General features: G+C 42.1%; 1 protein-coding gene across 2 annotated transcripts in view; it reads left to right on the top strand.

The window, feature by feature from the left end:
• The window catches only part of BMPR1B (bone morphogenetic protein receptor type 1B), a 253,251-nt gene that overhangs the window by 167,593 nt on the left and 58,898 nt on the right, over positions 1 to 26,760 (top strand). Inside the window, exon 1 of one of the 2 annotated variants that reach the window (XM_056343769.1) lies at positions 8,456 to 8,521. The exons of the other annotated variant lie outside the window; for it this stretch is intronic. The gene's annotated coding sequence lies outside the window, so the exon portion shown is untranslated. Of the gene's footprint in view, positions 1 to 8,455; positions 8,522 to 26,760 lie in introns of those variants that run through there. 2 annotated transcript variants of the gene reach the window in all.

A 26,760-nucleotide genomic window follows, 5' to 3' on the forward strand; every position in this document is an offset into this window, starting at 1 on the left:
TAGAGTTATGGGAGAAAAAAATATATCCTCTGCAAGTATTTAGTGTCGGATTTATTTTGGCAGATGCTTATCTTGAATTTGTAGGACAGTTTCCAAATCCATCAGACATGCATTGGTGTGGGGTGGGGAGGCAGGAGGGTAGATCTATGTCTTTGTCCATTTATTCCTTGGGAGAATAGCTTGGAGGCTGAAATGCAAACTGTGGTGGAAGGTACTTCTGAAATAAGAAATTATGTACTGATAGGGTATTGTACCAAAAGACTCTGCCATAACTTACCTAGTGAGAACGCTTCATGTTCGAAAAGCATTACTTGCTACTTTCATACATGCTTAAAACCTGTTAGCATAATTTTTGTTAGTATAAGAGGAAAATTTATGATAAAGTGGCTTGTTGATGTAGGCTTAAACCTTGATGTTTCACACTTTCAGATTTCATGTTAGCTGGTGTCACAGACACCTTGAAAGATCTCACCCAGCAGGAAGATTGTCCATTTCCCTGATGATGTACCAGGCAGGCGTCAACATCTGCAAAATGCAGGCGCAATGCTTAAACTCCCTAATGGCATGCTGAGAACAGGACTGAGCCCGTCTGCCCTCGACCCTTCAACCTTTTCTTCTGGCCAGGCCAGAGGGCTAAATTTAGGTGCCCAGGTGGTAAAAGGGGCTGAAAAGCAGCTGCCAGCTCTGCCCACAGTAGGCGATGGGGCAGGATCCTGGGGACAAGGGGTTTTCACTCCCCAGCAGGTGAGTGGCTATGGATTTAATCTACAGATGAGAGAGGAAAGCCCTGAAAAAAATTGTGTGAATGATTGAAAGAGTTTTTTGGGGGTAGTTAACAGCCCTGTCCTTGCTCTCCTCCCCTCTGTACCCAGCATCACACTGAACCATCCACCTCTGTTGGTCTTCCTCTTCTGTAGTCTTACAGCCTCATTCTTTGTCATATTGAGAGTAAAAGGAGAAACGGAGATTTGGGAGGCACACTGCTCCTGCCATGTTAACCAAAAAGGCAGTAATAAGCTACTTCTGGAACTGGTTTTGGATACGGTAGGCTTTGGAGGAAAGAGTGACTTCAGGAAAGGAAACAGTAATTATCTAATTAGATCAGATCAGAAAGAATCAAGCAAAGCTGTGAAAGATTTGCTGAAGTGGTATGAATAGGCAGGTTAAAGGTTTTTTTTGGTGAATGCACATTGTCAAATACAGATTCCTGGTATATTTCTTGAATATTAAATTAACAGAGTACAAAAAAATACCTTCTTGTCCTCTTGAACAAGCCAATGAAATCTTGTGCCTTGCACAGTGAGAAAAGCGAATAAAACATTTGACTCCAATCGACAGACAGAGCTGATTTCCAAAAGTGGCTGCGTTGCCCAGTGAGTGCCACATCTGTCCAGGAACAGTGCATTCTGGCCACCTCAGCCGATAAAAACGTGCAGCAGAAATAGGTGGGTGGCTAAAATACGAGATGAACTATCTCCTAGAGGAGTGAGGAATTTAAAATTTGAGGGTTGGTTGGAGAGGACTTCAGTAAGAGGAGACAGAAGAAGGAAATAAAATAATACATATAAAAAGAGGAGGCAAATTGGATTCTTCCATTTAACCTTTTACATAATAAAAGACAGGAGACGTCCCAATGAAATTAAAAAGCAATGCATTTAAAAATTAATAAAAAGCAAATACCTTTTATTGGAGACAGGAATATGGACAAGCTGAACTGTTCGTCTGATCCAGTGTGTCAGTGCAGAGATTGCTATCTTATATGACATTTGGGGGATGTCTTCAGCCTTTGTAGCTAGGTACAGTTTTGTTTTGCCACAGTCTGAGACATCTGGACACAAGCCTGCTCTGGCTCAACAGCTGGGTAGATACAGTTGTGCGGTAGTGGTAGCTGCAGCAGGGGTATTGCTGTGGGGAGCTGATGGTGGCTGCGTGGCTCCCAGTTTGTGGGGGTAACTTCTGGCTAGAGCACCACAGAAAGGTCTGTGCAGGTTCTCATTGCAAGAGCAGGCAGAATACAACAAAACGCTATAAATACTCGTTTCTGGTTTATTAAGTCGAACACATGTCCGAGCTCCTGTAACTTCCCTAAATACACACCTTTTATGATGCTGGCTCCATACTGAAATACAGTCAGCCTAGCAAGGAACTTTACTAAAGTCTTCCCTTGCACATTTAGATTTTCGTCCAGCTTGTCGGAGAAATCTGCTTTTATTCTATAATATGATAATGCATTTGAAACCAACAAATGAACTTTTAATGGGGTGAGCATCTACATGTGCGTGTTTGTGTGTATGCTTATACTGATAAAAGGAATTTATTTATTTTCATCAATATATTGCAAGTTTTAATGTATGTTTATAGTCCAGTTTTTAACCAAGGGAAAAAATAACCAAACCAAAAAACAACACACACTCAATCATATTCGGCTGGGTAGGACCTCTTACTAGGATGATTATTTTTTTGCAACTTTTTGATTCAAATGCTGTGTAGCCAAAACCTTTATAATGAGCACTTCAGTTAAGACTGAACACAGCTTTAGACAGGACACTTGAACTTAAATCTCAGCCTTTAGTTAGCATACCATATCCTGATCCCCACATGTGATGAGATGGGTGGTTTGCTGTTTGCAGTCTAAAATGAATATGTTGCAACACTTGATGCATGGCCACAGCAGGTCCTTACTAGGAAATTATACCTCCCAAAGGCAGTGAGTGTCTGAACTACTGCTGGAAATGGCTTAAATGAAAATTTAGAGAAACTGGTAGTGGATTTCCCCATGCTACCATCTTCAATACTGTCCCTTTTATTGGGAGCTACTAGATCTTCTTGTGCCTGAAAACTACTTCGTTTTTAATATATTTTTCCGTGGTTTAATTCAAAGGTCTTTTCACCTCTTTTGACAGTGTGCTGCTCCTTTTCTCAAGGATCAGTCACTTTTGACATAAACCTGAGAAATAAATGGTTTTAAATTGGAAGGAAAAAAATCCAAGCAGCTATGGAAAAGCAGCAGAACTTCCCCATGATGAGATGCATCGTGCTGTGAACTGATCTCCCAAACTGCAGCAACAAACCCTCCGTAACTGAGAGGACCTAAAATTGAAAGAGAGCACACCGAACTCTTCAGGGCATCCTGTCCAAGGCTTTGGTTCATGAGTGGTTGCACTTTGTACTTATTTATTTCCAGTCATATGAAAAAGTGCCTTAGTTCACTGTTACTGCTGGAGTGGACAGCTGTGGAAGAAAGTTAGTTTACATGGCGTAAATAGGTTTCAGAGTTAACAAGCAAATCATACCTTGTTTTGAGAGTAATTTCCTGTTGTCTACAGATACAGGGAATAAAAATTGTTTGGGAGCTAGGTATGATGGTTTATTTGGGCTGTTTGTTTCCATGCAAGTTTGCAGACTGTAGAGTCTGTTTTGTCTGTAAGGAGGATACTGTATAAGAATTTAGACTTTACAAATCAAGTCGAGCCCCGCTGGTAAGTACATTTCAGAGCACCACATGCATCACCTGCTGTGTGCTCTTATTTCCTCCTGACTCTCATAATGTAAAATAGACGTGCAGACTGAAACAGAAGGTTTACAAAACTAGTTTTAATTCTTGTGAAATCAGGGAAGTTTAAACAGAGGTGTCAGTCACTGCAGCAGATGAAATGTTTTAGTGGGTTGTGATGTTTATAATATATTCTTTACAAAAGCACGCATTATTTGAGGTAATGAGCGTAAGTATTTGCATATGGTGAACGGTGGGTTCATGAGTTCTTAAAGATGTGATTTGCTTTAAGACATGTTTTGAAATTATTCCGTATTTAGGAATGATTTTGAAAAATTACTTTGTTTTTGTAAATATGTGTCAAATAAGAAAGAATTGTTTTGGTTCTTTGGCTGTTTGGTTTTTTTTGTTTTTTTTTTTAAGGACCTGGCAAACCCTTTGTTCACCTTACCTCCTCCCTAGTCTGCCCCTCCGCGCCTCAATTTGTTAAAGACCAATTGTTGCCCGTGGTAACTGCAGGGAATTTGTTGAAAAGCACGCTTTTAGAAGACAATGGGCTCCAAATATACTGTGGCACAGCTTTAAACTTTATTAAGTCTGTCTTGGACTACCCTCTCCTCTGCCGAGTTAAAGGGAAGAAAAGTTTGGCAGCCTCCACGCTGTGAGCGTGATTGATGCCCAGAACATCTGAGGGACTTTTGTGTCCAGCGTGCTCTCCATGAGTGCATAATGTGTGAATACTCAAATAAGGTCAGCCCTTATCAGATGTAATCTAGGCCTGAAAGCAGATCAGCAGTGACAGTCATACCCCATAAGTGAGAACACAAATCATCCTTGCATGCTTTGGACAAGTTACGGGATTTTCTCCCTTCTTGCTCCTGTTTTACCCTTTCCAATTTGGGGGGAGGTGACAGAGGGGAGGGGAAACTTTGGCAGATCTCTGGAAAAAAAAAAGAAAGACAAAACCCAGAGGAATACGTGCCTGGAATACTAGATGGCCCCTTCAGCCAGGCGGCAGGGGGATGGGGGCTGTCTGGAAGGCACGGCAGTCCCGGGGCTGGGGTGCGCTGCTCCTCTCAGGGCTGCTGGTGGAGCACCCCATGGGTAGAGCGAGGCAGGAGGGAAGAAACTTGGGCAAAAGAGCTTCAACTTGCTTCTTTGGAGCCTTTTAAGAGTCTTTTCAGAGATTTCTAAGCATGTCACAGCTGTTGTCTGCCTGTCCCTGGGTTTGAATGCCTCAATTTTTCAAAGTAGAGTGAAAGCATCTTTTTATTCTTTTTGACTTTGTGCTCCATAAATGGCGATGCTGTGTTTCACCACAAAGCGAGTTAAATTATTAGACAATAATGCATTCAAGAATTAATTTCTGCCAGCTTTCATGGAGAAAGCAGTGGTAAACAGGTTTCATCTGAAGGAAGAGCCTTCTATTTGTGGATATTACTTCTTGTAGTTTACTGGATTTTTTTTTTTAACTGAGGAAAAAGGAAAGCAGCAATGAAATGGTGTTAATTTAGACTTTTTTGATTTGTGCTTCTGCTTAGAAGAGGATTTTAATGGGCAAAGAGCTTTTACAGAAGACAAAATATATAGGAGAATAGCATAATTAGCAGGAAGAAATCAAAGATACGGTTACATCATTGATGGCATTAACAACTATGGAAACAATGATGTCATCCTCTATGATGTGAAAATACTTTTTGCATGTTTATGATGACTTGAAAATTTTCTTTCCCTTTTCAGAAATCTAATGTCCCTATCAGGGCAATAATTTGCAGTGCTTTAGAACTTTTGCTTGCTGACATACTCTATGTGAATTAGTGTGTAATATTCCCCAGGGTTGAGGGGAAGATCCGTGAACGCTGACAGCCTGCCTATAAACACTGTAGTTACAGCACATTATTGCTTGCTTCATTGCTTTGTGCTCTATAACAGCAGGAGTGTCCTGCTCCTCATCGAAAATGCACAACATAAAAGATTCCTTAGTTGCAGCTCACACCTTGAACTCTGAAGACATCAGAGAAACATGAGCAAGACCTGTATTCACGACCAACCTGTCTCTTCCCTTTGCTTCCCATCACTGAGCTGTCACCTCTTTGCTTTGCTGAATGGCATGGTATTATTCATGTTAAGGTCAGAAACACTTGGAATATGGGACAGGAGAGGAAACCTGTCGTGTCATCAAATCCATGACAATGATGTCTCAAGCACTTACCCCACCCCACCCCCTTTTTTTCTTCCAGAAAGTGATCAAGATATGTGTTAAAGTAATTTATACTTTATTTTGGGCCACAGTCCTAAAGAGGAATACCACCTGGTAGCCATATATCCTGTATGGATTTGCAAGGAAACGTGATTTAAAGGGATACATCATTGACTTTGTCTAAAAGAGTCCTCCAGCCATCTGCACCCTGACAAATCCCTATTGGGCAATGATGGTTAATACGGAAAAAAAACTGACAAAAGCCAGTAACTTTCAAGAGGTGCTCTACCTCGGCTGACGTTTGTATGCTTAACTTGCAGATTTCTGGTTTCCTTCCATGAGCCAAACTAGTTAACTGTGGCTATCCCAGCATGCGTTGACTTAAATTGCCCAGACACGGTGCAGCTTTCCAGTTGTATTTGAAGTTCTTCCCACTGTGAGTTTTGACCTCACTACTGCACTCGGTTAGTTACATCTGTGGACAGGTACGAACATGAATTAAAGACTGATTTTAAACACTTATGTTTGCTTTATCTGCACAAGAAACACTTTATTGATGCATTGATTCTGCTGGCATCCTAAAACCATCCTAGAGAGATTTCCCATACTTTTAATAATAGTCTGTCAGTTTCAGATGCTCACAATCTGAATTCATCCAGTCCTTTACGGTCACACAACTAGGGCTTGTGGTGTCTGTCCTGAGTGTCCAAAATAACGATACTTTTGCACCTCACAGTCAAAAAGGTCATGGGAGCGCCATCCTGTGTTTGATGTATGAGGAATGATCTGCTCTGTAGTGTTTGATGAGAGATGTGTGGTATGTGGCAATTTGAGATTTTTTGTTTTACTGATAGAAACATTTAAAATGGTGCCAACAGATGATAAAGCATTGCTGTAAGGGGTTTTTTTGGGTGCTTATATGGGAGCTTGGGAAGGAGACCTCAAGCATGCTTTTTGAAGACAGCATATAGGTTAAATATGAAGTTTAGAATGAAGGCATTTTTTCCCCATGAAAACATATTATGTGTGGAGCAAACCTGTAATTAAGAGTCATCTTAGAAAATAAGTTAGACACTACCGTGTTACTTTTTTTTGCTATAAATTCCATGAAAATACATGAGAAAGACTGAAAAATTATGTTCACATAAATGATGTATTCCAATCATGTGAATAGAAGTGTCTCTCTGTTGCAGCTGCATTGTAAAATGGTGTGGTAATCAGGCAGGTAATAGAGTTTTAAGCAAGAGGATGAGGAAAGAAAAATAAACTCCACACATCACTGGGAAGACAAGAAGAATGCTCATCGCATTTGTGATAGCTGGTCAAGGTCTGGTTTATGAATGCTTTGGCCATACTCTCAGTCACATTAAGTTGAATTTTATTCTGTTATTACTAATTGTTGTATGACAGCTGCTAGCTGGCTGCTTTAGAGATTTCCATTTCACTAAGCATCATCAAAGATGTGGATCTTCTCCAGAAAGTTTCTGGGGGACCACTATTTTGGAGCCAAATACCATTTGAAGCGTGGTGGTAGAATTTGCCCACTGAGATGCTGGGATTCTGTTAGCTACAGCAGTCCAGTATCAGTACTAAACTGAACATACATAGTCAAAAACAAGCTAATAAATCACAAAACCTACTTTTCTCATTCTTACAGATAAAAATAACAGTGCTGCCATTAATAATGGCTGTACATCGATACATGGTTTATTTGTAAATACCTAGTTTACCCTTCCTCTTGTCTTTTTTACTCAGTGGTAGCTGGGGAGTCTGTTTTTGTTGTGGTGTCAGCTTGTAATTTTCCTGTTTTGTTGCTGTATTCAGTGTTTTAGGGAACTCACCTGTGTTTTGTTCAAGAACGCAGACCACATACTTCTGCTGTTTGATGCCATAACAGTTGTTCAGAACACTTGTTCCTGTCCTAAGGGGCAGATGCCAAGATGGGTTTGCATGCGTTGTAGGTGGGCTTGCATGCACTGACACTACCTGAGCAGCCTTTCTCTGGGCAAGTGACAGGATCGGTGTGTCGGTTGAAAATAGTATTTTGCTGAGCAAGTACCAAGAAACTAGTATCGCAGAAGTCTAATACGCCTCGCTGTAGATGAGGCAGTGTTGTTGCAGTGCGCCCAGCGGAGAAGTAACACAACTGCTGTACACGTGTGACCGTCAGGAGAGAAGTTAGATCCGTGTGCACGCCTGCTTCGCTAACAGGCTTGTGGGGGGAAGTCGTGCACTGCACATAGGCTGAAGCAGCTCATCTAGTGCTTGAGGAATGACACCGGCTGAGAAAGTTTGTAACAGTTGTCCAGGGAAGAGCTGCAGGGAGGGGGTTTCCGCGGGGGAGCGCGGCGCAGGGCGCAGCTTCCCGCGCCTCCCCCGGTCCCCGGCCGCTGCTTGCCAGCACGGGGAGGGGGTCGCGCTGGTGTGGTCCCTTGGCCGGCGGGGAAAGCGTTTGATGTGCGAAAGCCTGAAGCGGTTTGACGGGGCGGCTCTGGCTCCCTCGCCGCGCTGGTGCTCTGTCGGGGCGGGGGGAGCCGCGGGGTCCCTCGCCCGGCGGCGGCCTCCCCAGGGCAGGGGCCGCCGTCCCGGCTGCCCCTTTATCGCCGAGCCCCGGCGCTGGCAGCCCGGCGGGTCGCCGCTCGCCCGGCTCCCCCCCCGCCGGCCCTGCCCCGCCGCCCCACGGAGCCGGCCGGGGGCAGGAGCCGCCGGGGAAGGGGGCGCGGCGAGGAGGCGGCCGGGGCCGGCGGCCGCTGCCATGGGCCGGCGGGGGGAGCGGCGCTGGCCGCGGCGCCTCTGCCTGCTGGCGCTGCTCTGGCTGCACGCCCGAGGTGAGCGGGGAGGCTGCGGGAGGAGGGGGGGGGGCCTCTGCGGGAAGGTGGCCGTGCTGGGGCGCGGGGCAGGTTTGCGGTCCCGGCGGTGCGGTCCCGCCGGGCGGCGGCGGGGCGGGTGGCGGAGGCGGCCCCGGTGCGGGGCAGCAGCTCCCGGCGCTGCCGCTTCTTGGTAGCGCAGCCCGAGGCGGCCGGCGCCGCTCGGAGAACTCACAGCGGGTGCCTGCGAGGCTCGGGCGGCTCAGCCGGGCGCTGTCTGAAGTTTCTGCCCGCTCAGCCCTTGCAACGGCGAGCAGGTTCCTAGCAGTCACTGCAGGCTAAGGAACGTTCTGCTGCTTTCGCTGGGGGACTGCGGTTTTAACAAGAAAGCATCCTGCTCGTTACCGTGAAATGAATGAAAATGTCGTATTTATCCTCCAAGAAGCAAAAAATTCTGACACAGCTGTTAAGAAAAGGGGGTACTAATTGCCAGGAGCAGAGTTTGTACTACAGAATTTGATTGGCAGCAGAATCGTGGTAGCTGTATCATGGTGGAGTCTGAAAACAAGGGACGTATATTAATGGGCTGGAAGTGTATTTACAACAACAGCATTTGAAAACAAGTTCAGGGTGCAGTAAACGAAATGGCGTGTTTTTGGCAGTTTATAAATGTGCTTACGGTACTGCGCTTCATTCACATGCTGATGTTCTTTGGAAGAGCTGTAAAATTATTGTCCTCAAAAAGACATTTCTCTGTTAAGCTTATTTATTTTATTTAAAAGAAAAAAAAGTGGTAAATAATGTGATGAAACACTCCAGAAGTTTTGGCATCATGAAGCATTTACCTCGCAAGCCGAGTATCACACCTAATAAGAGAAAAAAAATGCACAGCAAGGAAGGTTGTCTTTCTCGCTGCAAATGAGTCAGTTCCGTTACCTAAACAGATAAACTTTCTGTGACCTCACCTACAGCCTCTCAGCATCAACGATGAGTTTTTCTGATGCTTGAGATGATTTTGCTCTGGCTTCCTAGTAAGACACGATAAAGCTAAGGAGCTGAAGAAACCACAGAGCCACTCATGTAGCCTGTTTGTCCTGAAAGCTTTCATATGGTGGGAAGTGGACACCATGTCCATGGGAGCAGCTGGCCTTGGGGAGCACATGGTAGCTGCAGAGCAGGGCTCAGGGCAGCAGTCGGACTGCAGGAATCTGTGCCGAGTGTAACAGTGTGTGCAGTTCAGATTCAGGCTTGCCATCCTTGCTTGATTATTTTCTCCTTGAATCAGAACGGCTGGACTGATGTTTTATATCTAATGTTTGACCTCGTTTTCAGACTCAGCTGGAGAAGCTGTGTATGAGGCATAGGAGTGAGCACGCTGCCCGTTTTTACTTGGGATGAACACATCTTGCAGACTTTAGGTGACACTGCAAACCTGGTTTAAAACCATTCCCTGGTATCACAAGCGGTGCTTGTGTGCACTCTGGACCAGTTGCAGTCACACCTGGCCGACGAGCCCTGGACATGTTTGCAGGGACCCTCGGTATTCTGACAGCACCCTCTGCTGCTGAAGTGGGGAGTGCAGCTGGGGCTGCATCAGCTCCCCCGGAACTGGGTGTCATAAACGTTTCTGAGTCTTAGTAGCTTCTCTATTCCCTTTTGAAATTTTGACTGGTAAATGCTTTGACACGTTTTTGTGTGTGATCCCTTGAAAAACAATGGGATTCTTAGATTACCCTCAGAGTTATCCATGCCAAAATAATGTGCTCTTAAAGACACTGAGAATCTTGGTGCGATGACCTTCAAGGAAAGCAGGTGTATTCTGACTTTGGAGCATCTGCAAGGGCATTAGGCAGATCTGTAGAAGAAATGCACTAGGTTGCTGAAAGATGTGCACAGAAAAATTCTTTTGTCCAGAAGAGTCCAAGATTTTTCCCTCTGTGCAGAATTCCAGGCACAAAGATGAGCATGCAAAAGTTATGCCAAAAGATCAGATCCTCAGACATTGTGTCTTACCAACAGTGTAACTACAAGTGTTAGTAGGAGAGTCCCAGTAGCATAATTTTAAACCCAGCTGCTCATGAGTTCACAGTCTGCATTTGAAGTATGTTCCCAACTTCCCCACAGTCGGGAGTCAAATCTTTTCTTGATTTTTGAGCACTTGTGCAAACTTTTTAGGAAACTTAACTAAGAGCTTGTTCAGCACAGATATTTTTCCCTTCCAAGGACTGTGTATTTGTGGTTTGCCAGCAGTGCTCAGAGGATGAGAGGCTTGTGCTGGGGAATCTTTGTCATGGAGCACCCATGTGGGTTCCCACGGGTGCTCTCACCAGCTCCATGTCGTCATCTGAAATACTGAACATGAGATGGAATCCGACCCAAAATCTTTTCAGCAATTAGAGAAAGACAAAGTAATAGCAACTGAAGATGAGCACTTTAGAATAATTTTAGGAGCTGAATCCTTGAAATAAACTCCTTGTAAAGCTAGGCATTGCGTAATGATGGTCTTTATGTATTTATTTCTAAGTTACTGGACTGTAACACTTTGCTTATTCCTACCCTTTGGGTTATAGGTTAGAGTCCCATTGCTCTAGGCAGTTTCAAGGCCAGAAGTTGTTTTGAAAAGACATCTTAAAATCAAATTAAGAGGTATTTTAAGTAATTCAGTCCATTCCTCAGGCTGAGACCAAGGTTTTCTAAAGCCATATTAATTCTAGTTTAAATTTGCTTTAGTAGATGTTTCTGTTCTTTCCCTTCAAAGCTTCTGCTTCCTTGCAGGGCGATCATAGTGGGAACATGAATTATTAGCCTGTGGAGTCCGCCTTTTGCCTGTACATATGCCTGAGAAGATCCTGGTGGTTCCATGTGGTTACTAATACAAAATACAGTTATATTATTAATGTAATGGCAGATTTGCACTGTATATAGGGCAGGAAAGCAACACCGAGAGTTTAGTCAGTTCTTCTGACATGCGTATGACATTTGTTACCAATGTTTGGGTTTCCTTCAATGATGAGGAGACCATGTTTCCAGGCAATCAGTTCCAGTGCCGCTTTAGTCTCACCTCTAGAAAAATTAGTCTTACAGTGTACTCTGGTCTTCTTTGCTTCAGTTCAAGCCCAGTTCTGTTTGTTTGGTCTTGACTGTCTCCAGTTACTCGTGCTGACCTCTGCTGCACATTTTTCAATCTCTCCATACATACCTCCAAATGCAGGAGTCTGGCCTGAAGTGTTTCTTTATTTGTACAATTGCTTGTGTGTGTGCATTGTGTTATACTGGCAGTGTCTTGTGTTATACCAGCTGAATAGCACCCCAGCTTCTCTCTGGCTTCTTAAGAACATTTTTGTATACTAGGCCTGTCCTCTAGTCCATGTGCGGTCTTGCTTTTCTTATGTCCCTGAGGCCTATTCCTTGTCCTAGAGGGAATTTAAGTACTTTCGGCATGGTTTGTTCTTGACAAACCTATGTTGGCCATGGCTCATGTCATCTGTTGGTTGGGATATTTTTGGCTGAATTTAATCTTATCTAAACTTGACATCAAAGTGTAAAGAAGAAGGGCCAAGCAGTTCAGTTAGAATGAACTGCAGATCTTGTGTTCAGGATTTTGGACTGAGCATTATTTTTGGTTTCTAACTTGTATTGCAAAATTGTGAAGGAATTGAAGCTCTAAGGAGGTTCTTTCTGAAGGAAATGCTCAAAAGCAAAGTCAGAAAAGGTAATCATCGTTTGAAAGCTGAAGCATAAACAAGGTAGGCCAAAAGCTAATTTAACTGGACATTTAGAAAAAATGCTTAACGGAACTCGATGATGCAAACCAGAGGGTTATACTGTAAAGGAAATAGGTGACAATAGCTCTTCTTACCAAAACACCCCTTCTTTTTTTGGAAAACTCTCTTTTATCCCATAATCTGGGCAAAGTTCAGCTAAAAAAAAAAAAAAAAAAAAAAAAGGAAGAAATTTTGCATAAGAGCCTGAGTCTTGGGGAGAAATTTTAGTTTTGTCCTAAATCTCTTGCATCTGGCATTACATAGCTGTATCAGTCCTATACATGGAATGAAGTGCAAGCCTTGACTTACTGAAAAAACGGAGCTTGACCAAAAAAATGGAGCTTTTCTTGCCTGTCTTACTGATGTGGGATAGAGGCAGGGTGCTGATTTGGCAGATTTTTCCATCTTCCCATACTACCATTGGTGGCATCCCAAGTGAAACCACAAATAAGTGTCTTTCTAATAGGCACTGACCGTGTCACAGGCTTGTCCTAAACTGGTATGTGGAAACCACAGATAAGTTTTTCTGAATGGAAGGGTGTAGCATCCATGAAAAATATGTGGGAGAAAGTATGAGAAAACTGGGCAGGAGCCAGCTGTATCTTCAAGAAGTGTAATGTTTATGCCTATGGTGCTCTTTGTCGGTATACTTCAGCCTCGTGCTGTGGGGCGATGCATCAGCTTTTGCAATTAAGAGATCCAAAGCCATAGGGACTTTGAGTAGATGCAATTGTTAATTATCGTTGCAATCTGGTGAATATATAAACCTGATGTAATGAAATTCTTTGGTATAATTACTTGTCATACAGTTCACTGCTCAAGGGATTTAGCAGGCAGTACTGTACTTTGGTTTAATCCAAAAAAATTCATGTTCACCTGCTGGTCTAGTTGCTGTCTGGCAAAGTGCCAGGCCTCCACCTCCTGCCTCTGATATTTGCTGTTCCTTGATGCATTTTAACACACAGCGGCTCAAAGCTAAGAATTCTGGAAATTAGGAGATAGGACCTGACATCGTTTGGCTCATTGAAAGCTGAATGATGATTCAAAAACCATGAGGACAGGTAACTTTTGGGCTGCATTACCATAGAGGTAGCTGTGTCGTGTAGTTGTACAGCACGTGTTTAAAGTAATAACTCTGTAAGTGTAAACTGATCCTGGTTACCATATGGCAAAATCCGCTGAAAGCATAAGCCCAGCTGTTAAATGCATAACCATGACTGTGTGTTCAAGAGTTTTATACTGCAGCTATTATGTGGCATCCTCAGCTATTAATCTCTCACTATTAATCAGCAATAAAAGCAGCTTGTGGCAAGCATCACAGATGCTCAAAATCTGATCTCTTCAGCTTCATACCTGGAGGGAAGATAGCAATACTAGGATCTTTCCTTCCTTTATTCCCTCCCTTCTCGTTTTTCTAGGAGATGCAGTTCAACCCAGGACACATGAAGTGTACTTTACACCCACTTGTTCTGAACTGGAGTTTATCACTCACCAAGTGTCAGGTCCTCAGCTGTCTGGCCTTGACAAAGATACTGGGTTTGAAGGGCTGACATGTTTTGCAGTTAGGTAAACGCTCCGCTTGTGTGATATCTGAATGCCTTTTGTTCCAGATTCATCGCTAGAAAGCAGAATATTTAAGTGGACTGAAACTAGATGTGCCACGCGTTAGCTGAAGTAACCATGAAGTGTTTACTCAGCAGGTTACTTCAAACACCTATATGATTTTAAACTTAAATGGTCCTTTTGAGATTGAAAGGACTACTCAATAGAGTACTTTTCAGAAATGGAGGCTTAATTCCTTTAAAAAAATAACAGAACTAGTGTGTCAGTTTGGTTATTCAGACTAAGAATAGTCATGTCTGTTTACTGTCTTCTATTATATATATAGCTCTACTGGTTTTTAGTATCTTACGCCACAAACTGACTGTAGGAAGATACTTTCTGATGCTACTGATTTTTATGACATCTGTTTGTGGAGTTGCTGTGATGTTGCGACAGTACTGATCATCTGTCAGCAAATTTTTGGACTGTAGCTTCAGACACAGCATGTTCATGTAAATACAACTCAAAACATGCACACTAAGAAAGCGTATTGTTGTTCTTCCTCTCCTGAAATGTGGCTTTGTGTTAGCTTAGCAGCGTAAAAGGTACCGAGTCTTAGTGTATAAACATCCAGTGAAAAGGAAATGGGATATTTGTTGCTTCTCTTGAAAGAGAGTTTGGGAAATGTCACTTGCTGGGCTTCTTCAAATAAACCCCTGATCTCCTCTGGGACAGCTCTGCTGTCCTGGCTCATCCAGCGGCACCGTAATATGCTCAGGAGGTGTTCAAGGAGCACAAGGGCAATGGGAGGTGTTAGATTTGTCTCCATTACTGCTTTGCTGAAGTTAATGGCCTTTTGATTTCTGTTTCAGAAATATTCAGTGAGCCACACAGAGAGCTGCAGCCCTTTTATTATTAATCCACAGAATAAATATTAATCTTGTGTGTTAGTTTTGCTTTGCTAAGAAGACCGTATTGGTGTGAATTAAGTCATAGTTCTGTGTTTGAAGGGGTATTTGTATCAGGCAGGATTGTAAAGTAATTGAGTGCTAAATAATCACAAAGATTAACTCCCTAAAAAATTCTTCTTGGTTTCTGAGTCCCCCAAAGGAGAGAGACGAGCACCTTGAAAGAGAGTGCCACCCTTTCAAAGACAATGGCCTGTAGAGGGATGATAGGTAGGAACAGCCAGGAAAGGAAAAGCTGGTTGTGTTCTGTAGTAGCACTTACCATAGCCATAACAGATCTGCTGAGACAGGTAAGACCTGTACCATGGAGAGAGAGAGAGGCTAGCTGTGTTTGGGGATCTTATGGAAGGCATTTATCATTGGTAAGATTGAGATATTTAGTGCTTCCGTGGCTTCATTTAATTGTAAATAGTATCTTAATTAATTTATGCTTTTTACCACATTGACTCTTCCTTGTACTGGCTTCCTCAAAAGAGCAGTGAAAGTGTGAAGGTTTGATGAACAAATAGTCTGAAGATGTCTCAGGATATATTCCTTTGCTTAAATATCCAATAGCATTCCCTTAAGTATGGAACAGGGCAGGTTTTGTTCGTTCCAGCAGTATTCAGTGTCCAGGGCACGGTATCATTACACAGAGTACTGTACGTGTTTTGAGCCTTCAAAATACTAAATTTTTGGTGTATAAGAAGTAAAACATAATATTTCATTTGACTGTGTTGTTTATAAATGTTTGATACACTGGTGTCAGAGACAGTATTTGTGGTTGCTGTTTCTGGAATGAGTGGTTTGAATAAAAGCTAAGCAGCCTGCAGGAAACATAAGCGTCTCAGGAGCTCCATGAATACCACCGCTATAACCTAACCTAACCCAGTTGGGTGAAAAATGTGGTTTCCCGTCTTCATTTGAAAAAGTGTTTTCCAGGCTTACTGACATGCATCCTGCAAATTTAATTTTCATAAATATTTCATCTCTTTCTTATGCTCAATTTAATCTATCAAAGCCACACAGTGCAGGAGACATCTGGGATTGTGCTTAAGCAGCTGGGTTTCATTTGCAGGAGGTTTGTAGCAAATTTCTCTTTCTTGCCAGCCACAGACTGTCTTGGTGACTGTGCAGTAGCACTGGGATATTCAGTACAAGTGACATAGCTTCAGAAAGAAATGGGCTCAGTTTATTCCTTTTCCTGGGTTAGGTGCCATCTGAGGCTTTTGGTGGGTGGTTCTGGTTTGTGTCTGCTCAGCCTAAGCAATAAGGGAGCTTTTTTTTTTTTAATTAACTGTGGCAACTTCTAGTCGGAGTGAACCTTTACAGCAGCTAGCTAGATTTTCCTTTAGCAGAAAAAAGCACAAAAATCCTGTTCTGAAATTAAACGATTAACAATCTAATTCTACATTGGCATGTTTTAATCAAGCAACATATGCATTACATAAATTAATTTAATTATTAATTAAATACCCTGTGTAGGGAATGAAGATAAAAACATTTCCCACACATTTCAGAACAAACATACAGTGATAGAGTGTTTAGGTCCTTTTGACAACTCAGTTTTATGAGAAATATAAGGCAAGCACAAGCATCACACGGTGGTTTTCCTCAGTGTTGGCTGTAACTGGGCTTGTCTTGGTTCCTTTGCTCAAATAGATGCTTTTCACTGTGTAATATTTGAAGCTTTTACCAAGTAAGATATCTCAGCATAAGTTATGCAGCATCTTCATACAGGGTAGAAGTATCTGACATCAGGCTGATGAAAAGGCACCTGCCTGACATACACTGTCCCGCTGGGTGGATTGACTGCGTCCCTCCATCACAGGGCAATCCGGTAGTTTTCAGGACTTGCTCTGATTTCTTCTTCCAGTGCAAATTAGCTGTTGGAAGCTGAACCAAACTACATTTTTCTTCTTCAATCTGAATGCCTGTTGATTAGATCAGTATGACGTTATACTAACCTCTTTTCTATTGTGCCTGAATAACAAATGAAAACTCAATATTTTATTTAAGTTGTTAAATATGTTCTATTTGAAGAAGAGAGGCCAAGTAGATTTTGTTGAATGAATGGTCGTTGCCTGTGGCAATTTACCAGCTGAAAATAGAGCTACAAGTGAAAAAAATGACATTGCTGCCTTCTGAATCTATCATTACTGACTTCAATTTTGTGAATAAATTTAGGCTTTGGAAGCATTCTTTCAGATCAGTTTTCAAAGACCTGAAACATCTCATAAAATCTTTTATTTGTTAAATGTAGTTTTCTGTATGTTCTCATAGCAGTTCAGTTGGTTAGTAGCTGCCTGAAGATGTACTTTATTATTCTTGTTGCCTTATAAATCAGAAAATAAATAAATATATACCAGAATGCATCAGTAAAAAGAAGGAAAGTAGAAAAAAAAATTGTCCGCAGTAATTATGGCTTTTGTAAAGTTTTATATCTGATCCTGTCCAAATCAGTTGTTGCTAGCATTTCTTTAATGTTTAAAAAAAGAAGGGAGATGAAAAATTTCAGCTATATAGAGAGGTTTCTTACTGCAAGTAGGGATAGCACAGTTGCAGAAGTGTTTTAGCTGGACAGTGAGTATTAAACTGTCTAGGAAGAGGCTTGTTCACATGGGAAAATAAGGGCATGGAATTGCTGCTTTGTATGATCTGGAGATGCTGCTATGTGTAATGGTTCCTCCTTGGTAGTGGCCGTATTAAATGTGCATAAGTTCACATTTCTATTAGAGTACTGTCTCCTGCAGACTCAGATATAGAAGTTTGGCTACATTCTGATAGTTTTACTGGTCAATTCCCTCTAGAACAGGGTTCTCCAGAACATTTGGGATTGATCCAGTATCTTTAATAGCAGTCAGTGATACTTAACACTGTGTTGTGGATGGTTATTAACAGTATTGTGTGGTGTTTTGTTTTTTGAGGTTTTTTTTAATGCTTGTCTTAAGCTGACTTTTCTCTGGGATCGAAGGAGATGCTGTGCTTTATACAACCTAAGAAGGGTTCGGTCTGCAGCATCTACTGTCACTGTACTTCGGTTTGTTTTTTTTTTTATTATTATAATACTGTAACTTTTTCATGAATCACTTAGAAATTCTTCTTTGGGGGGAAAAAGCCCTGGACACTTCCTAGCTCTGTGGACATGCACTTGAGTTCTGTACATGCTTTGTTTAATAACAAAATAGTACCACCAAAGACAAGCAAACTGAAATCTCATAAACAAATAAAATGGAATGCTAAGTTACGGAAGCATGTAAAGTGTCTGGGCAGTCGTTCATGTAAAAGTCTAACCTTTGTAACCAAGGTTCTTTCAGCCCTGGGACCGGGCTGTCAGACATATCTCCCTTGAAACATGTTTGTGTGCTAAGCTAGCATCCCACCACCAAAAAAATGTGTGAAAATCAGACTTATGATGTATCTTTCCTTTTGTGACGTAGTCTATGGTTATTTTAGGCAACAGAGAACAATAAAGGCCTAGCTGATGTAAAAAGTAAGGAAAATAAATTCTGTCTCTAAAAGACATTGTTTTTAACGGGTGAAGAGGCTCCTCGTTTTTCTGCCAGTTCTGTAAGCAATGTGATTGCAGAGTCCTCTGCGTCTGTTTGGAGACCAAGGAGGGAAAGTAATCTGTAGCTTTACAAGCATGGGCACCAGAACCTGCTAAGAACAAACACTTCCATCTGCATCTTTTCATGGCCTGGAGCTAAGATGACATTGCTGCTTCTGGGAAGCACCTTTGTGCTTTTGGTGAGCAGTTATTAGGTGGGTGTTACATCGGAGAAGGGCTGCAGCCCTGCCATGGGCATGCTGGCAAGCAGTGGGCAAAGAGCAAAAATGACAATTGAGGAAAAAATTCCCATGAATGGTGCACTGTTCTCACTTCTCTCCAAATTACACGTTTCTGCTAGTAGGCAAACACCTTCCATCCTTGGACTTGAAGAACTGGAGGAGCGCTTTGGTCATGTGTTTAGGTTTAACACATCTGACATCAGAATGACTTTTCAGAGCTAACTAAAGGTAGGGTTGTAAATCTTTATTATATTGTATAGATCTAAAATACATACAGAAATTTGTGCTTCTGAAACTGTTGGCTAAAATATAAACATTTTTATTATTGTGTGTCGGCATTAACAATTTTTATATTTTCACTGTTTATCACTATACTGTTTCTTCTAGTGTGTGGACAGTATTAGGGGGAGAAATAATTCACAAGTAGTACAAACCAGAGCCATTAAACCCACCATTGCAAGCATTTGGTATAAAAATAAGTCCTTCCTCCATCGCCCCCCCTCCAAATTTCTCTTGTCTGTTTAATATTATCCTGGTAGTAACAGAGAAGAGGACCTTACTGAAGGAAATAATACAGCTCAGTTTTCTGAAAAGGCAATTTTGTGTTCAGTCCACTAATGACCTTTTAAGGATGTAAAACCAGTGTGGGAGTTAAAAATCTTAAATTCATTTTGCAGCTTTGTAGTATAATCCCACTTAGATGCACATCTCATCTGTGGATCCTGACCCACGGAAGTTCTGTGGTTGATCCAAATTGAGCTGATTTCAGTGGGAGTTACACACAAAGATGCCTTTGTGAATCTGGTCAGTTCTCTTGTTTCACCTTCTCTCCTGCAAAATGGAAATAATAATGCAGTCTGACTCTGTAGAGCTGTTTACAAGAGACATTAATTGGGAGCAGCTGTCTCCGCTGGTGACAAAGGCCATGGAAATATTTGTAGATAGATATATAAACAGTAACTGACTATTGCTATTCCATATGCCGGGCCAAATGGCTTTCAAAATCTAAGTGGTCCTACCGCAGCCCACTTAGGCTACGAGCTAAGCATGTTTTGCCCTCATCGCAAGAACTGTGGAGGGATGTGGTGGAGGGAAGGTGTGTCCCTCACCTCACTACTCCAAACAGAATCTGTTAATCTTGTCTCCTGCCTGATCTGGACCAAAGAATTTAGCCAAGTGCTTAATGCACCCAAGCTAATGCATTTTAAGGAGAGTAAGATGACATTTAGAAAGACAATTTATAGATTAAAAGGGTGGAAGGTCTGTAAACACTGTCTGGTAAATTTTATGTTCTGAGCAAGTCATGCTACACAAGCACAAAACCGGATGAAAATACTAGTGTTACATTCAAAATGTCTGCGTTTATGTTGCACATGCAACCTTTGTGTGACCTTTGTGTCTATGCATTACTATGCAGTCTTCAGCTGCATGATAACAGATTAGCTTTTGCACTGGACCCCTGCTTTTTTCACTCCAGAGGATGGGCAGCGCTTGCTTAATGAGTCCCCATTCAGTATTTTATTTTAGTTGCATTGTTCAATGTGTGATCATCGCATTATTTGCTGCATCCTATTCAAACGCTGCTGAGGCCATAATTATTCGTTTCCTCGTACTTTTTTCCTGAAGCACCCACCATTATAGTACCTGAATGTTCATTAACTTTAGTTTCATTTCACAAATCCTTGCAGTTAAACAAAGAAATATCTGCCCGCCCCCCCCCCCCCCCCCCCCCACACACACACTTTGCAGGTGGAGCATCGAGGCAGAGGACAATTCAGGCTAGAAGAGGACACCCAGACTGTGGCTTCTCATTTGGGTAAAACCAACCTAACTTAGCACACAAACAGCAGCGTATACCTCCTTGCTGTTGATCCCTCTCTCCACTTGTCGCTGGTACTTAAGCAGCTGCATGGTGGAGCAGATCACTGATGTGACTGCAAAACAACCCCACCAAAACAGAAGGAAAACCAATTTTTGGTTGGACTGTCTCTTTCAACGGAAGTGCATTCTGACATTAGCTAAATCCACTTGTTGAAATCACAAGAACAGCTGTTCTACCACATGCTTGATTTTGAGACGTTTTGGGTTCAGTCCTTCGGCAGTTACTTACTCAAGCTAATGCGTGGCCTTCCTGACATCAGTGGTGCTTCTGAGCGCTCACTGTGCTTGCTGATTAGACCCTAGGTTTTCACACGGAGCATATAGAAAAGTGGAGCAAAGAACTGAGCATTACCTGAGAAAAGTGTGGCTTAGATGTTTCTACTGGCTTCACACCCTGGTAGTGCTGGCAGAAACAGGTCATGGCAAAGCACGTAGCTGCATCGCTCAGAGATCATTCCTTTTTCCTTTTTAATAATTTTTTCTACTCATGGTTATTTACCTTACCTACCTTTCAAGCTTCTGACAAAAATTGAAAAACGATTTTACAGGCAACAATAAGTAGCTTTTATTAAAAAACCTGCAGAAGTAATACTAATTCAACCATCTCCTAAGTAGGTGGGTGAGTGGGTAAGGTGATGATTTTTTTTAAGCGTGCTTTTAACGTATTGTGGTTTTATAAGTGATTGTTTAGACTTGAAAAAAACCAAATGGAAAACAGAAGTCCTGTCACGTAACTCACACAACCATCGTGCCAAAGCATGATGCAGCATGATGACCATGCATATCCACTGCACAAAACTTTTCCCTTGAGTGAACAGAGTAAGTGGCACAAATAATAGGTTATAAATTTAGCACTTGAAAGGGACAGGACATTTTACCAGTGCCTTGCAGAAAGATTTTTCCACAGAGGAGCAAGGAGATTCAGCAAACCAAAGTGCCTTGCTAAGCTGTAGAGAAGCATCCAGTGACTCTCATTCACACTTGACTCACTTGTCCCCAGCTTGTTCCCCTCCTTGAGTGAGTTTATATAATTCCCGCTGCCCTGGTTTCTCATCTCACATCTGCTGCTTATTGGTTTTACCTCCAATGCTTTTTTTTTTTTTTTTTCAGTTTTTCAGTCCAGCTCGGCCTGTTTTCTCCACCCATTCTGACTCCTCATCAGGTCTTCCTGTGTTTCCAAGTATTGGGATGAGCGACAGTGCATCACCCGCTGTGCTGTGCACAGCCTGCTGTAGCCTCGGGCAGGCAGGAACCCAGGCTGCCAGAAAAGTCCTGCTGAGTTGGCATATTCCCTTTGGAGGTGATATTGTCAGGAAATCCAACACTTCAGGTCCCTGGGGTCTGAATTAGTACAGCCACGTGGGTTTACTGGCTTATTACTTGATCAAGCTAGGTTGGATTTTCGAAAGAACAGCAACAAATGCGCACCTAGTACAAACTCTTCCGCTTATGGATATAGATTTTGTTTAAGAAAAGGTTAATAGAACTGCTTCATGGAATGGACAGTTTCAAATTATATTTACTACAAGCCTGTAATATTGAAATACATTTGGAAGTCTCTAGGTCTGTGTGCCACTAGTAAGAATAGAGGTTTTTAAGGGAGAAAAATCATTAACACTTCCAACAATTTTTTCTTTAGACGCAAGCTATCAGTACTGTAATGGAAATCAAAGATCATGGCAATGTGTGCATCCAAGATCTGAATTTCAGTTTAAATGAACAGTGGGGTTTCTCTTTTTGGAAATGTTTCAGATAATGCTCAGTGTAGTGCTGGAATGGCTTATGCTTTGTAGGCTTTGGAGTGCGATTCACTGCTCGGGTTACATCCATAGCACCCTCTGCGCCATTCATTTCGACAGCAGGGAGGAACTTGCTGTCTCACAGGATCAGGTTATTATTTGGATGGGTTTCGTATCCCTATAATGCCTAGTGCCACCTGGCAGAGATTTTTTGCTTTGATATATATTGTAGAATAGAAAAAGCTGTTTCTGCTGCTAACAGTCAGCTGTTGGTGTTTGCTCTTCTCTAGCACTTTCATCCCTTGATTCTAAGAGAGGAATTTTTTACTTAAGCAAAACATGGCCTTTTCCTGTCAGCAGCTGGGGGAATGAGGATTAAGTTCTCTAAACAAAGCTCAGCGCCCTTGTCAGGTCTCTCTTTTCAGAATGTCTCCAAAGCCATAATAATCAAAAGGCAGGTTTCAGGCAAAGCATTCCTTTAAAACACCTGCGTGTGCTTCCCAAAGGACAAAGGTGAACATGGCATCCATGCAGTGTCTTGCACTGGTGCATCTGGGGCTGCCTCTTTGGAAATTTCACTTGAAACTCTGTGGACACAGACCATAAGGAAATTCAAGATGTTACTGCAATGTTGTGGGCATTTTGTATCTGGTTCCTTAACCCCCCTGAGAAGAGACACGAAGGAAGTCTTTGAAATAGCATTTTTCCTCTCTTTTTTTAAAACACTCATTTACTGGTTAGGGATCTAGGCTACACATACAGCATTACTGTTGTCAGTAAAGAAACGGTATTGCCTGGCAGCTTCAGTTCAGCAGAGCTGACTGGTTTTACCAGGCTCTCCATGTCTTTTATCCTGCCTGGCCCTTGTTGGTTTGACTATCTTCTTTCACTCTACACTGAAAATACCGCTTTCCACCTTCCCCTATAAATTAACGGTTCGGTTGCATATACATACATGGCAATTCAGCGCTAAATGCAAAGTTATCCAGCAATGTGTAAAGAATGAGCTTTGGAAACCAAAGTTTTACTGCTCCGACAACCAAAATCCCAGCTGGTAGAAGCTACCATGTGCAAGAGAATTGCATATTCTGAATGGGGAAAACACAGTAATTTTTGTTGTTACAGCTTCAGTTTGACTCATTTGAAAAGTCAAGGCAATTTATAATTTAAATAACTTTATATTTCAAGATATTGATTAATCTTTTGGAAAAAAAAAGATTATATAGATGAAGCTGAACATCTTCTGAGGGAAATCGCATTAAACAATTAAAGGTCTGGAGACAACTGTGATATGGGTTATTTTACTCGAAAAAGACTTTTTCTTGCCTTCATTAAAAATAATCTCAGAGGAGATTAGGGAACACGGATAGAGTCACAGAGCAGTTCTTAATGTTGCTTTGTTCCTCTGAAATTAAGCTATCATGACCAAAGAAACATGCAGCAGAGTCAGGTTTAGTGTGTAACAAAAATGTTTTAATTTAGCTTAGGGCTTGCTGCAAATTCTAGCTCTCCAGAGTTAAGAAAAAGCAAAATACTGTAGTCTCATTATTTCCAAAGCTTCAGTGTCTCTTCAAAACAATTTCTGCCAAGTCCCTTAGCATTTCTTCAGCTGCTGCTTTCTTTTTTTTTTTTTTTTTTTTTCCTTTTCTCTAGTGGTAACAGCCTGGATTTCAGACTGTCACCAAGACTGATACTGTAACTGATCCAACGTCTATTCATATTCTGATGTGAACACAATAATGGAAACAATATGGAACAATATTGTTGGAATCTTGGAATTCCAATAATGGACTTCCTTGATTATCTTGATAAGAGCTCTGGGGAGGATGGATCTTTTGGCTCGGTGGGCAACTAATGGTAATACAGAGAGTTACCATAATACATATTTTATAAGCAATACATTGAAACATTTTGGTTTTAGAATATTTTCTCTTATCCATCAGACCAAGTTAGATTTTCAATTTTATAAAATAAAAACTTGAAATTACATTGAAACAGTTTTGATATGTTAGAAATTAGGAGGTTTGGATTCAATTTTTGAGTGATTCAAATTTGCATTTTGGGGTACATCTCTAAAGAGTGACAGAAAGTAAATCTGGAAGGATGTTTGAGTTGTCTGGGCTGTCCCTCCCCTGAAGGCACATTTCCTAATGTGCCTAATGTACCTAAGCTATTTCTGACAATTATTTGTCTAACCATTTTTTAAACCATTGGGAAGAGAGGTTTATTGTTGTAACTCTGTAGGCAGTCCTTTCCCATTCTTAGTCAGGCTTTCAAAGAAAATTTGATTCTCTGAATGTCTGAGCTCTCAGTGTTACAATTTCAGCCTTTATCTCCCATCCTGTGCAAGAGCAAGAGTACATTTAATCTCTTATTCATGTAGACCTTTTACTTATTTCAGAGCTGTTACCATGTGGCCCTTGTCTCTAGACTAAACAAACCTAGTCATTTTAATCTTTCCTCATAATTCATTGTTTTCAAATTTGTGAGGGTGCTTCTTGCACCTTTTTGGACTTTTATTCACAAGTTCTTGTGCTGCGGGAGCAATGCTGCCCAAAGAAGGACACTGCTCTTGAAGTGGCTTCCCAGCTCTGAGCAGGAGGCTTCTTGCTCCTTTCGTATGCAGAACAGTCTGTGGGTATCTCCTTAACTGCTTTCTCATAAATTATTACACTGGTGACTCGCATGAAGTCAGTGAGGCACTGTCTGATGCTGCAGATTATTGACTAGCCAGTTGTTGTCCATGTTGTATTTATGTGGCAAATTATGACTATTCATTATTTGGACTTGTCCTTACTGAATTTATGGTGTGTCAGAAACGTCTCGTATAGATTTGTCATCATTGTACATTGTTCCTGTTGTTAATAATTGTTAGTGTTTTTACAGATGAAGTAATTTGAGGTCAGGTTGAAATTACAGAATATAATAATTTCTGGGGCAACACTTGAAAATATGTCAAACATGAAAGCAAAAAATACCATTACTAACATCACTTAGTGGTAACCAAGTGATAGCAATCATTACTTTGTATTGTGTAGGCTTATTATGAATTCATGCGCTCACACCGTTTAAGAACAAGTAGCCTGGAGGTACAAAGGATGCAGTGTCCATGAGTAGCTCCTCTCAAATGCATGTGAAGGAGGATGACCAAAGCAGGCAAGAAACGTGTAGGCAAAAGCAACAAGTATTCAGAGAAACATAACTTGCAGGGAGAGCAACAGTTCCGATAATGTTGTAGCTGAACATCCTAAACTATTAAAATGTTTCTAGTGGCATGGCCCGACTCAAGGGCAAAGCCACTGAATATTACTTACATTCCTTATATTTTCCACTCTTAAGGTGATGCAGCTTTCTGAAATTTCTCATTGAATGGAACAAGTATTTTCTGTTTTCCTTTTTTGTTTGCTTTTGATTTTTGAAAGGGGATAAAATAACCTGCAGTTGCTTTAGCAGTCTTGTCACAAGTGATATAGGACTAGAAACATGAGCCTTCAGTCCTGGGATGTACTGCTAGGTAGGGCCATTTGAGTGCGTCTTTGTTACAGAATAGTTACGCTGGGTTATAATTTGAATGTATGTATGTATACACACAGAGTAATAAACTATGTGTGAAGTAGTCCAGAGCTGGCCAAAGATGTTATTAGCAATGTAAGCACAATGGACTGGTGCACCCTCAGTGCTGGCAGGGGAGGGAGCTGAAGCTGGCGCTGGTGGGTGGGAGTGGTGACAGGAGACTGGGAAGAAACTGTCCTGCCACTTGTGCTGCTAGGGGGTGGGAAGAGTTAGTACTGGGGGCTGGGACTGCTGCTGCTCTTGCTCTGGTCAGGATGTCTGCCGCATTCCCGGGTGAGCAGCTTCAGCAAGCCTGGCTTTCTGCGGCTTGCCGGTAGGCCAAGCAGGCAATGGTGCTGATACCCCACGGCTTCTCCCATCGATGTGCCACTTCAGTCCTGAAGAAGTTCCCTGCAGAGCTTTATTGCTGAAACAGCAGTCCCCTTGCGGGGCACACGTGAGTGATTTTTTTCTGAGAGGCAGGGTGTGCTTAGAAGGGTAGAGAATTGGTTGGGAAGGAGACTTGGTGGTTCATTCAAACCTCAGCTTTCGTTTAAACTGCTCAAAACATGGAACAAGGAGGAACTGCTGCAGTGATGCCTCCCCAACCTTGTGGGCAGTGTGAAGTGATGCATTATTTGCTGTCTTATACATAGCGAACTAATGCTATGTATTAGCAGCATCAAGGTGGCAGCTTGAACTGTAAAACCTGTGAATATCTTTGCATCAAAACACTCTATTCTAAAAAGTTGATAAAATGGGTTTTCATTTATCTGGAAAGTATTCAGTGCTGAGCTGTGGGGAGAGAACATCGTATTAGCAACTGCCTCCACAGTAGGGGAGTCCGCTGGTGGGGGCTGCCGCCGAGCCCTGCAGTAGCGGTAGCTGCTCTTTGCCGTGCATGTGCATTCCTGGCGTCGGGTGCTGCTGCCGCATCCCGCATCCCGGCCGTGCTGTGGGAGGTACTTCCCTGCCAGCAGGGAAGGAGGCTGCTATCTCACAGGAAATCAGCGCCGTGGCTGCTTCCTGTCCTCCACTATTCC

The sequence above is a fragment of the Falco biarmicus genome, chromosome 1 (genome assembly GCF_023638135.1).
Source record: "Falco biarmicus isolate bFalBia1 chromosome 1, bFalBia1.pri, whole genome shotgun sequence".
In the NCBI taxonomy this organism is placed as follows: domain Eukaryota; kingdom Metazoa; phylum Chordata; class Aves; order Falconiformes; family Falconidae; genus Falco; species Falco biarmicus.